Raw genomic sequence first — 15,895 nt, 5'->3', positions numbered from 1 at the left:
TCTTGACCTATCTATTAAGAATCCCACTTGTATCGATGATATGTTTGATGCTAATCAGACCCAAATGGGTGAAGACATGGACGATGGAGAAGATGTTGCCCCTATAGATGTTGGGTTTTTTGCCCTAAAGCTCGTAGATAGAAAATATAAATAATTTACTGTCATCAATAAAGAGTTATCAATGTTATTTAAGTGTTATTGATTGTGTTTAATTTGTTTTGTCTTAATAGTCCTAAATCCAATAAACTAACATTCTAGGTTGTCTTATGAATCTTGAACTGTATGTGAAGACATACGAGGACAAACGTTCAAGATACAACCTAAAGGGTTTATAATATAGGGATAAGGCTGGGTACCTTATCCTAGTGACACTATAGATTCAACCCATAATGTATTTGATAAAAACGTAATGATCCAATGCGTTCGTGTAGGTGACATGCGAGTGGTAGGGTATCTTATGCAATGAGTTTACATAAGACCGGACGACGAAATAATAACCATTAGATGTAACTTCATTGACTAATTAGGTTCTTATTTCAATAGGATGACCTAGGCAACTTAATCTTAATCCTGAGTTTATTATAAACTCTTGTTCATGAGGAATTGTCCTTTGATTTGTATGGTAAGAGTGGCCAGTTTGCCGATTCAATATGCCTACCATATTAGGGACAAGATTGGGTGGAGAGGTAGGAGCAAAATAATACAAGATGAATTTCACTCATTGTCACACCTCCCATTCGAGTAAACCTCTAGAACCCGAAAGGAGGCGTGAGGACGATAGGTACCACTCTTTCGTGATATCTACTGCCCAATTCCTTTAGCTCACTTAATAAATATTATAACGGTGTTTAAGAAAACAACTGAAAGCATAACTCAATTGAAAATCCGTTTATACAGGTTCGATAAATTTTACAACATTAGTCCTGCCTCAACTACAAACTAATCTAGTAACATTCTAACTCGTGGTAGACTTTGGCTTCTCATAGCAACCTTGAATCTTCTACTACCTATAGGGAAAACATAAGAGAAAACATGAGGTTTAAGCTCAGTGAGTGATAACAGCTTTAACAAGTCTCTTTGAAGTTATAACAGTAAAAACATAACACACTAGGAGGTCAACACTCAGACCTCAGTCTTGACGAATCTGTTCTCAACCCTACCTATACACACGATAAATAGTTAAAACTAATATTCATCATAATCGCTCTATCTCTTATGTGCACATAGATTCCCCTTTTATGGGCTCAGAATCTAGGCCCATCGGCCCTCTGACCATCCCAGGCAAGGTTTCTTCTACAGACTCAGGAACTAGGCCTAATAGCCCCCTGACCATCCTGTGAGATTCTACCCAGGCTCAAGAACTAGGTCCGTTGACCCCTTTACCATCCTGGCCACATGGTCTTATTCTCGTTCCGACTACCCATTCATAACAATAGCATATAATCTAAAAAGATATTCTAAAAATATTAAATGAATACCATTCACCGTGTTTTACAGGAACCCTTCTTTCTTTCCAAGTTCCATAGTTTCCCTTGGGTCCCTTTTTAAACCCTAATTTCCATATTCATTTTGAAGCTCATATTGCTCATTATTTTAGACCTTATTTTGAAACACTCCCTTCTAAAACTTTGTTTAGAAATTTCTTAACTTACTTATTTTAGAATTTGGGCTTCAAATTCCAACTCAAGAGCTCAAGATCTCAAGATTACTCCACCTTGCTCAGCAGTCATCGATTCTATGAGCCCTTCTCAATTTCCTTCATTTTCGACAACTTTTCTCTTATGATTTCCTTACAGCAGCCCTTATACATAAACTATATTCTATTTATGAGATTTTTAGCTCAAGAATCACCTGGTTTGCATGAGTAGTTTGAGAGAACTCTTCGTTTGAAGTTGGTGCAGAAATCTTTATGCATGTTGTGAGAAGCTTTCTCAACGCTTGGGTGTAATCTTAATGTCTAGACAACACTTTGAACGCCTAGAGCACCTTCCTTCAACGCATGCTTAACTTTCTTCAATGCCTAACTTGGTCTCCCTTTTTTCCTTAAGTCCTTTTTGAGAGAGTTTTCTGATTTACACTCCAGGATGAAGGCCTCTTGGGTATTTATAGACTTTAGGGAAGCTTCTTGTCATCAACGCTCAACCCTTAAAGCTTGCCATATGTTTTGCATGATAAATCTAAGTGTCAGCCCCATGCATTGTCTAGTAAAGGTCTTTAACACCACCTACTTGCATGGGTTTGAGTTGTCCTTCCTAACATGCCCTACACATATGTCTCCTTTTGCATGTCCTATTGTGTAGCCACCTCCTTCTATGGTTATCCGATGCTTCCCTTGATAAAGCCAAATATCCATTACTTTTCCCTCGACTTATATTGAGCACATGGTTGCTTCACAGCCACCTTATGCATCCAACTTTCCCTATGTGTTGAAATTTCCATCACTTAGTCTAAATCTAACCTCTATTTTCCTTTACCATGGCTTTTGCTTCTAGGCATCACATAGACTCAACATATGCCCTTGCACCTAACGCTTCACCTTACCTAACTCATGTGTCAACACTTGCACAAGCCTCTCGCCTAAGGCCTCTTGTTGCATACATCAACTTAGCCCATCGCATAGCTTACAGCCTTATCGCATAGCTTCCAGCCTTATCACATAGTATTGGCATCACATACCCCACCAGTCGCACACCTTAATGCACGCCCAGTGCCTTGCACCCATCCTTGCGTGCAACTGAGCTTCATCGCGTGCATCGCTTGGCATCCACTATCCTACGCGTCTGCTAACACCGCGCCTGCATGCCTTTCGACTAGTGCCTGCCCAAGCTCATCGCCTTGCCTTAGGCTATCCCCATCGGTTATAACCTCACGCCATTACATAATAGCTCACTCGTCAATGCCTTAGCCAGCGTGTCCTCGTTCACGCATGGTGTTTACTCGATGCTTATTCTTTGCCTTGTCAAGCGCCACGCTCTAACACTTGGTGTCCTAGCTTGGCAACTGATGACATGTAGAAATGCATGTCATCTTAGGCCTTTTACTTAGAATTATGAAGGTTGTTAGGTGATGCGTTATTTTATTAAGTGGAAATACGGATGATATGTATTGATGGATTACGTTGTGCACTCAAGTTTCCCCAGTGGAATTCAAGTGTAAAATCCTCTAAGTTTCCTGGTAAGTCTAGGGTCGAACACAGGGACTTGTAAAAATAGTTGCGTTGATAATATTTATGAAATCTTTGTGGTAGCCAAGTAAATAAATAAGGTGTTGAGTGTGTTGTTTCGTTGATGAAAAAGAAGTAAATAAAGGCGGCGGATTTGAGAAAGAGATTTGCGTTGATAAATGCAATGAGTATGCGATGAACGGGTTGAGAAGATCTTTAGCTAGCGGTATTCGGGAATGCGTCAAACTTTGCGATCATGTTACAACCATGCACAACAAGTCATTTCCCAATGTAAATGCAATGCTCCTAAGTCTAGGATGCATGTGTTGAATGCAAAATGTCCATAGAGCTTATCCCTAAGTCTCTACTCTTGTCCTATGCGTTGATGCAAAATGCATGAAAGCAAGGTGACCACATACAATCATATCTTATTACTAAGATGCATGCGATGCGTTAATAACAAATAATGCTCATTCTTAAGCGCCTATCTCTTGTTTATACGTTCTAATCTGGTTCTTCCAAACCTAGATTCTGACCTGACCTTCCAAAGTCTAGATTCTATCCTTAGATTACTCTCCCAAGTATCTCTAATAGACGAATGAAGCATATATAAACAAGATAATCACAAAGAATGAAGATTCCCTAGTTATGCTAGCTAAATGCCTCTCAACCAATTCAACTAGTTTAGCTACTCATGCGTGAGTTACAGAGAGTGAACAGATATAGAGAAAGACGTTCCATTCTTATAATTGAATTAAGTACAAAATGATAATGGAAAATAAAGGTAGAGAGCCTGGTAGCAATTCCTTGCTGACCGAGGCTTTTTACACTGAATCTCTATTCTAATCTACAAATATTCTCGCTTCTGTAGGCATCGACCCTCTCTCTGTCTTGGAGCTTCCGGTGCTTTCCCAAGCTTGCCGGAACGATCTATCGTCCATCTTCTTCCTCGCATCCGCCTTAAAATGAAAGAAGACTATGGACAGAGACTTGAGCTTGTAAAATGATGAAGTAATCGACTGCTTAACCCCTTCTCTGAAGAATGCACTTGGTATTTATAGAGTTTCCATGGTGAAAGGCGGCTTCTCTCTCCTGGTTGTACAGATGGGACAGCTTTAATTCCTGACTGATGCGTCGGATAATTGTCACCGATAAAGCTGAATGTACTTCGTGATCGTTATCGGCTGTCAACTTAATTTGGATCCAACTGCCGTCTGCTTTCTGTCCCATTGCTCTTAATTGTCCCTTTCACCCAGATGCGTCCACCATGTTGCGCTGACCAAGTTGCGGTGATTCTTCTTGGGGGAATTTTTGTGAGCACGATCAACGTAAAGTCTTCCGGTGAAGTTGCGCTCAACCAATATATTCTTATGATCGCAATCTCTACATTGCGTTAACGTATATTCTGCACAAAAGTGTAAAGATCAATTGTTCTAATGCGTTGGACGCATGCGACCGCAATATTATAGAATTTATGCTTAATGGACCCAATTTAATAATTTCATCAACGCAATCCAACATTGTTTAAGAACTTAGTGCTATGATAACGTGCATTTCTGCCCGTTATGATTAGGCAGAATATGCGACAATCATGCTAGGAATTCACGAGAAAGTGAACTTGCGTAGATCAGTATGTTGAATCTCAGCTAACCCATTATTTTGCGTTATTATGCGTTCAATGTTTCTATTTTTGTAGCTAAAACAGGAAATGGATGCAAACGCGGAAATCGGACCATCACATAGACGACCACATACGGAGAAACACTCCATCACAAAGGCAAACGCATCGATCAATGCATGGATGTTGCGGTAATCAGTTGTATACGTCCATCGCATGGTAGTTACACTCGTCAAGTGGTTGCGGTCATCGTGTAGAGTTGTGGTATTAAATGAATGCGGTCATTGAATGATTGTGGCTACGCGAAAACGCATACTAATGGGAGCAACACAAGGTTGGTGGAATGAACGCATCAAAGCATCTACCTCGAGAAAAACCAAAAGATGATGCTGACATTTCACCTACCACGCCATTAGTGACAGAGGTTCAGAAAGGACTAGCATGCCGAATGTCAAACTCAGAGCAGTCCAATTAATGCTGTCGGCGACCCAAGCTCTATAAATAGAAGTCGATGAGCAGAAATTCAAGCTATAAGGGAATTTTCCCTGCGATCCAAAAAAAATGCATGAGAAGGCGCTGAGAGTTCTTCACCTTCTTCATCCATTGCGAATGATGACCAGAGCCTTCAACCGGAGCTAGATCTTGAGAGAGTCAGCTCCTCCGCCCATCTATGGCACCACCGGTAGCCTTGACGCACATCCACTGGAAACAAGTCTTTGCTTCCAGTCGGTCATTTCATTTCCTCTTCTTTTCTTATATTGTATTGTATGACATTTTGCGATTAAGGAATTAATACAATTTGTTTTCAATGCATTTCGCTGTGTCCTTCGACTCTATCTCCATCTTCTTTGCTTAGCATCTTTATTTTCATTGCAACACTTAGTGGGAGTGCTTGGGTATCGCATACTTAGTCATGTGGATTAAGGATATGAAATATGTAGCAACCCACCGAGGGGTGTGCGTTGCGTGAGTGTGTGAATAACCTTATTTGCTTACTGTGAAGCTGCGACAATGCCTGTCTATAGGCTAACACATTGCTTGTCTATGAGTAAAGTCAGCAATAACCAACTGCTCGAGAGGGTAAGTGGTTGGTCGCATTAAGCAATGTATACATTGTTCACTAGGGATAGGAACAATCTTAGGTCAGCAAAGTTCATGCGGTTACCTTGTGCTATGAGCGCTTCATTCATCATTTAGGCATACTTGGGAGAGTAGTCTAAAAAAAAAATCTAAGACTCGGGAGAGCGGATTGGAACACATAGGCAAGAATGGGGATCATCGAGATACGCTCTGTTTGCTTTCACATAGCGTATGCACCCTACAGATTGGATATTGCATGCGTCCAGGAAGTAGGATAAGGGGTTATGCGGCAGCCATGCTCATGCGACGGGAGCTAGTGAGCTGGTTATGGAGGTCTAGGCAAGCATAGGCTTCTCAGCAATATCGCAGATACACTGCATACGTCCTAGAGTTAGGTTCACGTGTGTGTAACATGATTGCATGGCTTGTATTGGCTAAGGTTGCCTTTGTGGTCACTCTTAAGGGTGTAATGAAATCATCTCCGCATTTTATCTATTTTCCCATACATTTATTTCATGTCAAGTGTTGTCGTGTCTCTACCTCTCATGTATATTCCCATTGCATCGTCTGTTAGATAGAAGTATGAGTAGGGTTAACTTAGCAATCTCCCTTCCATTCTTTTATTTAAACCACCGTATGCACATTACCGCATACATATAGCTACAAGTCCTTGTGTTGGACCTCGAATTACCTGAGAAACTTGCGTTCATGTTATACTTGGCGTGAACGCAAGAAAACTTGTGACAAGATGCATGGTCATCGCATACATTCATTAACGCATTATCAGCCCAACGCATAACCATCGACACATGACTATCAACGCATATCTTGGGAACATGCATCGCATACTGCGTCCAAGGGATTTTAGTTGTCGAGTAAAATTGACTTATAATTTCCCGTCACCAGCAGCACACCACAACGCATGGTGTATGCGTCCAACCTTGTTATCTAAGCTTCCACAAGACAGTGCCTAGGCTGCTTCCATGCTCGACCACCATTTTCACGGCCAACACTTAGCCATTAAATGGACTTGTCTAACCTCTAAAGACATGACCAACGCCTATGGCTCCCATATCAACACATAATCCTATACTTAGCCAAATTTTGGGCTCTTAACCTTCTATACTTAGAAAATTCCTTGTTCTAAAGCATAGTTTAGCAAAACTTTTTCCTTCAAGCTTGTACTTTAAACTACTTTCTATTCCTTAAGAAATCCTTAAAATATGAGGTATCACAATTCCATCCTCTTTAAAAAAAATTCGTCCTTGAAATTGGATCATAACTAACTACATAAACTTTTACTGATTACTCACTTTATTGGTTTTACAAATTACATCTTTACTAGATACACGCTTATTTACAAACACACAACCTTGAGTGATGCCCTAGTTGTTCTCTTCCCCCCAGTCCTTTTTATGGTCTCTATGACACTTATGACAGGGAAGATTTTTACTTGAACTGGTTGCTGCTTCCTAATGTCTGAGAAATCGAAAGAATTCTAGGCATTTCTTCCCTATGTGCCCCGTTTGCTTGCATATATAACACCAGTTTGTCTGTTTCAAACATTACCCTATATGGTTCTTTTTACATATTGTGCATAAAAGATTTCTCTGTTCCTTTGTGAATATGCAACAGTAATCCAAGGACGCATACCCAGACGGAAACTCAGTTCCCACTCTCGACCCATGTAACATGATGCTACACCAAGTCAGAAGTGTAGAACAATTATAAACCCTTGTGATGGTTTCAAGCAGCTTCAGTAGTTCTTCCACTTCCAGGATAAATTCTCCCGTTTGTGCCTCATAAAAAGAACTAGCAGGTTGATGGATCATTACCCTGATGATTTCATAAATGGTTACCCGTCGCATCCGTCTTTAGGACGATCTAGTCACAGGTTTTCACTTCTCAGTGAGTGAAAGATTTTTCCCCGGGTGTACGTTGAAAGCTTCTATATTCGAACTCATTCGAGAGGGCTTGATGGTCACGACCCTACGCGCAGGCAACAGCAGCACCAGCTCTACGAAGTCAGAATCGAATCTTTCTGTTGGCTTTCTCAATTCATTCGTGAATCAGAATGAAAGGGCTAGAAGCGAGCGCTTCTAGCTACTTCGCCTGCTTATTATTATGGCGGAAATGAACGTGCTATTTTCAAATCGATTGATAAAGTCTGCTTACAAGGTTCGCTTACTACATAGGGTATACTGGATTAGCTGGTTTGTCAGCGGTTAAAAGAACCTTCCTTTCTTTTTCCCGTTGGAATGAATTCCTCACTACTTCTTGCTGGTGAGCTTACTTCTACAGTACAATGCGGGGACTTATATATTCTATATCTTTTTGATCTCGCACTTCTAATAGAACCAGGAGACTAGCTATAGCTCTTGCGCGCTTCCCTGCTTTTTCTTTGAAGCGTGCATTGGTCACATAGATGACTTTGTTAAGGAAAGCTGCTTGAAAAGTGTTCATCTTCTTCCTCGATCTCTTTCAGATTCAATTGAACAAGGAATGAAACGAGGCCGGTCGAGCTGCTTTACCGTTTCGATCCGTCACTCTTCCTTTCGAGGGTTGAGTTGTTCAAGAAGTTTGATTGCAATGAAGTGAGATCTGGAACTCTTGAACAATCTAACTATCGGTCCAGAATCCAACAATTAAAAAAAACAAGGTAAAATAGAAATAGGCAATGTCGTACAGAAAAGGCAAGCCCAATAGAGTGTAGAACATTGACAGGGAACCGTGAGGACATCCAGATCCCGATCTTCTACTTCCTACCTTGATTCATGGGGCAGGGAGCCAACATGGTTGATAGCAATTGCACCCTGATCTTTGGCTGTAAAGCTTTCCCATTCGCATGCCTTAGGCGGGGGGTCACCGCTCGATCTTTGTTTCTTCTGAACGAGGTCCGAAGAAAGGCGGGAATAAGGGCTCATTAACGTTTCCCATATATTAGCTAGTGAATATTCAGCAAACAAACATAAATCGTCGAAACACTTTGTTCACCATATTATAAAACATATATATAAAAACCAAGTAGTTTAAGTACAAATTTGACTAAAGAACTTAAGAAAGAAAAAACCGCATCTCAAGTTTTTGAAGCCTTTGCTTTCCCCTTATCGTCTTGTCTAGACTGAGGGAAATTTCGCTTGTAGTGACCAGATTCTCCACAATTGTAGCACACATTACCCCCTCCATAACATTTTCCTGGGCGGTACCGCCTACACTTAGAGAACTATGGCTTCCGGGTAACACTCACAATGGATTCTCCAAGGTATTGAGTGTGCGTCTCTTCCTATGAAGGTTCTACCTTCATCTTTTGTTTTCCAGAACTGGTTTTAGATATTTTCTTCTTCGAAACCCTTAATGTAACTTTCTGGCTTCCCTCCTTCCAATCCTTAGGTTCCGCTATGTAGGCCTGTCTAGACTAGTTTTCACCTGCATCGCTACTTTAACTAGTTTACAAAATTCCAATCTATCAGCGTCGGTGGTTACAGGTGTGTAGATTTTGGGTCGTAATCCCTTCTCAAACCTTTTACATATTCTTCCTCATTCTCCATTATACTGGTGGCATATCTACTAAACTTAGTGTTTTTTTTTTACTCATATTTGGCTACTGACAATGAGCCTTGTGTGAGTGATGTGTGTATTTATGAAGTGAAAATATGGATGATATGCGTGGATGGAATTGCATTGTGCACTCAAGTTTCCCTAGTGGAATTCAAGTGTAAATTCCTCTGGTAAGTCTAGGGTCGAACATAGGGATTTGTGAAAATAGATTGCGTTGATAATTTTGATGAAAACTTTGTAGTAACTTGGTAAATAAATAAAGTGTTTGGTTTTATGTTTGTGTTGATGAAAAAGAAATAAATAAATGCAGCGGATTTGAGAAAAGACAGTTGTGTTGATAGATGCAATGAGTAGGCGATGAACGAGTTGAGAAGATCTTTAGCTTGCGTTATTCGGGAATGTGTCAGACTATGCGATCATGTTACTACCATGCACAGCAACTCATTTTCCAATGTAAATGCGATGCTCCTAAATCTAGGACACATATGTTGAATGCAAAGTGTCTATAGAGCTTATTCCTAAGTTTCTACTCTTGTCCTATGCGATGATGCAAAATGCATGAAAGCAAGGTGACCGCATACAATCGTATCCTATCTCTAGGATGCATGCAATGCGTTGATAACAAATAGTGCTCATTTCTAAGCACCTATCTCTTGTATTATGCATTCTAATCTGACTCTCCCGAGCCTAGATTATGACTGACCTTCCCAAGTCTAGATCCTGTCCTTAGATTACCCTTCCGAGTATCCCTAATGGACGAATGAAGCATACATAAACAAGATAATTGCAAAGAATGAAGATTCTCTAGTTGTGCTAGCTAAATGCTTCTCAACCCATTCAACTAATTTAGTTAGTCATGCATGAATCACAGAGAGTGAACAGATATAGAGAAAGAAATTCCATTCTTATAAATGAGTTAAGTACAAAATGCAAATGGAAGTTAAAGGTAGAGAGCCTGGTAGAAATTCCTTGCTGATCGAGGCTTTTTACACTGAAATCTCTATTCTGATCTGAAGATATTCCTGCTTCCGCAGGCGTTGGCCCTCTCTCTGTCTTTGAAGTTTCTGGCGCTCTCCCAAGCTTACCGGAACAATTTATTGGCACAACTTTCTCCCTCCCGTCTGCCTTAAAATTAAATAAAACTAAAAACAAATACGTGCGAACTGAACAACTGATTGTAAAAATGGTGAACCCATTTTCTGAAGAATGCACTTTTACTCAGATCCCTGCTACCGGTTGAGCAAGCCTGAGAGGAAAGCTCATCCATCCGTCCAATCCATCCAATCCGGCAAGCAGATCTCCATCCAAATCAATGCTAAGACGTTGGCGCTATTTGTATCTGTTCTATCTCTTTTCATCATTGTAGTTTATCTTCTTTATCTCTACATTCACACACCATATATCAGACGCTAAATAAATATATTGAATGTCTTGATCGCTTTCATCATCATTTTTCTGTCTATTTCCGTTCCTTTGTTTATCGCTTTGTTCATGATGTGTTCTTAATCTCTTGGTAGTTAATATGAATTAAACGAGTACTTAATCTGTGTTAAAGAGATAAATTGCGTTTAGCTAAGGCATGCTAGACAACATCTTCACCTGTGAAAGCAAAAGTGAAGATGTTGTTTTGATCTATCGAGAGAAGATCAGAAGAATGCGTTAACTAGAGCGAGTAGTACTTCCAGACAAGGAAGCAACCTTGTGTTCATTACGTTCGTCTCTATTTCACCACAGACTTGTGGGAACGTGGCCGATCGTTGAAAGGTGTATGCTAAGGGAAAAACAGAATCGCACTTATCACTTCAACGCAATTGAGAACTTGTGATAGTTATATTAGTTATCTTTCTGTTCTGTTTCATACATAAGACTTGCCGCCGCATTACGTGATCTTTGTAGAATCTTCACAGCCAGCCTTGACCTTAGTATCTTGTATCATAAAGCCTGTATCTTGTACCCTCTTAGCTTAGGTTTACTGCACTTTATTTTATTATCGCATTTTTACTGCTTTCCTTTACTTTATCGAAATTTTTATATACTTGCACAAACTATACTTTTAAAGATTGAAAAAAATCTGGTCGCATGTATCATAAACAGTCCCTATGTTCGACCTTGGATCACACCGAGAAACTTGCGGTGGAATTATACTTGGTTCCAACACAAGGAAATTTGTGACAACGCATAGCATACTACAAGAACATCTATTACTAATGCATATCTAGAAGTAGTATTGCATGAACTAAGTCAAGTCAAGTCATTATTGCATAACATTGGACTTGAACTGTGCGTGCATGTCATCGCATAAATCCAGCGTTACAAGTTTATGGAAACATGAACTTGTAGAACATCATCTAAGCATCACATACATTTTGCGTTCTTCATCAAGTCAACAATGCATGCAATGCATTGATAACAAATAATGCTCATTTCTAAGTGCCTATCTCTTGTATTATGCATTCTAATCTGACTCTCTCGAGCCTAGATTTTGATCTGACCTTCCCAAGTCTAAATCCTGTCCTTAGACTACCCTCCCGAGTATCCCTAATGGACGAATGAAGCATACATAAACAAGGTAATCGCAAAGAATGTAGATTCCCTAGTTGTGGTAGCTAAATGCTGCTCAAGCCATTCAACTGATTTAGCTACTCATGCTTGAATCACAGAGAGTGAACAGATATAGAGAAAGAAATTCCATTCTTATAAATGAGTTGAGTACAAAATGCCAATGAAAGTTAAAGGTAGAGAGCCTGGTAGCAATTCCTTGCTGACCGAGACTTTTTACACTGTCTTGCTTCCTCTGGCATAAGTATCAAGCTAGGTAAGTAAAACAATAAATGGGGTAAGTACAAAACAATAAATGGGGTAAGTATCAAGCCAGGTAAGCAATGTCTTGCTTCCTCTGGCGTTTACACTACTCTTATCACTTCAATTATTTCCTAAATTATAGACTCTTGCTCTCCTTCGTGTTGTTTCTGCCAGTCTCTCGACCTCTCCGAAAATTAATTTTTTCTTAAGAATTCCCTTCCCCTTGCTTCGCCTCCTCGTCTTCCTAGCAGTCCTCCTGGTTTGGTAGCATTGGGTATTTATAGACTTCTAGACAAAACAGTTCTTCTCACTAGTGATTGCGTGGATGGGCAGTATTAATTTCCATACCCTGTTGCTCTGCCTGATAGTCATCGAAAGTTCAATGTATTTGCAACGGTATGGTCTTCAACGACCGTCAACTGAATTTCTAATTTGATCGTTATCAGCTTTACGTCCCATCATATTTTATTACATTAGGCTACCGCCTTTATGTAAGGTCATCACGTGATCATCTTTAAGGTACCCTTGGATTGCAAACTCAAAACGCGTTATCGCACTGTTCCTGTACAGAATAACTCAATTTAACTATTTTTATGCGATGAGCATCAGCGATCGCAATTTTTCTTTTAGTTTGGTGCTTTCAATTGTAATATTGTCTATTCACCATCGCTTTCTCCCATTGTTTGAATAATTTGAGCTTTATAACTTGTATTTCTACTAGTTATCACTATCGTTAGGGCATCACATTACTCTGAAACATTTTTCAATAAGCACAAACCAAGCCTCATCATCAGTTGGGTTCGTAATTCCCTTGATGGTTGTGACACCTAATGCCTTCAACCATTTGATGCCAAATTATTTTTCGGGTCCATCGACCCCCATCCTAATCCTTCCATTAACTACCAAGAACACTTTCCTAATAGTTGCTTTTCTTTTTCAGCTCTTACTTGTGGATGACTAGATCCATTTTGACCTCCCTCTGCCATTTTAGAGGTAGTATCATGAGTCCCTATTGGCGGTTGCTTGCAAAGTCTGCCACTTTTTCGGGGCATGGTTTCCTATAATATATCATACATTAAACAAATTATAGTATCACTATACTTAGCCTATTGTACCTTTTCCAAAAATATTATGGTCTGATATCAACTTGTCACACCTCCTCCCGAGTACACCTCTAGATCTCAAAAGGGTGGTGTCTATCGTCCTCATGCCTCTTTTCAGGTTCTAAACGTGTACCTGGGGGGGGGGGGGATGTGACACTCCTTTCCGACAATAAGGTAACCAGATGAGTGGTTCCCTTAACTAGTGTGTCCGAAAATTGAACAAAAGGGCCCTACCTTCTCAATGGCTCGAGATGGGTTTTCTACTTAATGGTCGGACCATAAATAGGTTGTTCATTAGAGGAGCACTGGACTTAAGGATAAAGAAGTAACTCATGAGTAAAACGATAATTTTGACCTAGGTGGTGTTACGAACACTCGTAAAAGACTAACTTGTTGTTATTGGTCTATATTCGTGGACACAGAAATATATATGTAGTGAGAAAAATGCAGCTTTGGGTCTTTAGTGGAGTGTACCCATGGTTAACGAGTATTGATTAATGAGGTTAATGAGTTTAGCCAATTAATCTCATATCGGTGGAGCTTCTGATCTATAGGTCCATGAGGTCCCCTTCCTAGCTCATAAAGGGAATTGAGGTAATTATTTCTTAAATAGAGTTTGAAATGTTCAAATTCAACTAGGTTGTATAATGTATAATGACACATTATAATATAAAGTTTATATTTTAATTAAACTTAATAATATAAATTTAATTTTGGATATGATTCAAAATTAATTTATGAAATAATTAAATATTTGAAGGAGTTCAAATATTAAATTAATATGAATTGGATTCATATTAAAATTATAGGTTAAAATTAATGCGTACTAGATGCACATTAAAACTACATGTTATGAAAGAAATACAATTGAAATTGATTCACGTATAGGTTAAATTAAATATGTGATATTTAATTTGGTAATTAATTAATTGGAAGATTAATTACTTATTAATTTAATTTAACTAATTGAATTAAAACTATAAGTTATGTGAGAGATGTTTCATTTAAATATGATTTAAATGAAATCATTAATTAAATTGGATTTAATTTATTATTAATTATTTTAAATTAATTAATTAACTTAATTATTTATTTGATTTTTATTAAATCAAATAGTAACTCCTATGCAGGGGAGTTATCAGAACACATGGGATAGCTCCCACGTTTCCCTTCTCTCCATTGGTTGATATACGTGCAAAATATCAGTTTTGTAGGTGGTAATTCTCTATATAGAAGGCTTCTGTGAAAAAAACACCTCTCTCATTTTCTTTCCAATTAAGAGATTGATTCCCACAAACCAATAACCAATATAAAGTATTTTGATATAATGTATTAGATATAATTTTGATATATGATATAATTTTAAATTAATTATATATGATATAATTAATATAATGTATTAGATACATTATAATATAAAGTATTTTGAGAGGAATTAAATATTTGAGTATGATTCAAATATTATTTATATGGATGAGATTCATATAGTTGAATTTAGGATAAATATGATTTATATTAAATGTCTTGTAATGTTGAGAGAAAATACAAACTATAGGTTATCTTATATTTGATATAATACAAAAACTATAGATTATATATTATATTTGATATAACATATAATGATATATACATAATAAGTTGGTTATTATATTTAAATATATTTATAAATTATTTTAAATTAAATGAAGGAGTTATCAAAATAACTCACTCCCTACTTTTCCTATCCTTCACATGATGGGGTTGAAAGGTTACGTGAGAGATGGTCTCTCACTGACTTCTCTCTTCTTGGAAATCACAGTGAAGAAATTCTTCTTCCTCCTCTCATCCTCTTTCCCTCTTCCAAGATTGTGTAGACCTCACCACTCCTGTATATTCTCATTCCCAAGAGAATACAGAAGGTTCTCGAGTGGCGGTGTCTTGGTTTGGAGATCAAGATCCAAATCGAAGCATTCGTGATCGTGGATCGAGAAAATTACGCAAAGAAAGTGTTCTTCAAGGGTAAGCCATTTTCTTCCCTATTCTTCATTTATTCAGCATATTGTAATTTCTTTTTTAAATGCATAATGGTTCTATGTTTTTGTAAAATTATTTATTTTATAAATTTTGGGATTTGGGTCCGATCCCATTTCCGCTCAAGGACCCTCAATGGCTCATTCAATGGTTCCTTCAATTGGTATCAGAGCCGGGAGGGGGGTTTAGCCCAATTTTTTTCCAAAATTTAAGAATGTTGTTACAGTTTAATGGTGGGATTTAGCCTTATGTATGATTCATGGGATGAATGCTCTGTGGAATGTATTGTTTTGCAATTATGGATCATTTTCAGGATTGGGCATTTAGTTTATTGTTTTTCTTTTACAAAATTGTTTCGTAAGGGCCCATGTTTAGGGGTATAAAATCGCTATTGAGTCTATATTTACTGTTCTTGAGTTACTCATGGTGTTCCCAGTGACGATTTGAAGAAAACGAGGCCAAAATCAGAGGTGTTTTGAAGATGTTCGAAACTTACAATGGGCGATTGTATAATAGCGTTGCGACACTATGTCCTAGAGGAGTTATCAGAAACGTGGGACA

This window comes from Benincasa hispida, chromosome 11 (genome assembly GCF_027475165.1).
Source record: "Benincasa hispida cultivar pf3 chromosome 11, pf3_genome.v1.1, whole genome shotgun sequence".
Taxonomy (NCBI): domain Eukaryota; kingdom Viridiplantae; phylum Streptophyta; class Magnoliopsida; order Cucurbitales; family Cucurbitaceae; genus Benincasa; species Benincasa hispida.
The sequence above is the reverse complement of the archived record's forward strand: the minus strand, read 5'-3'. Positions refer to the sequence as shown.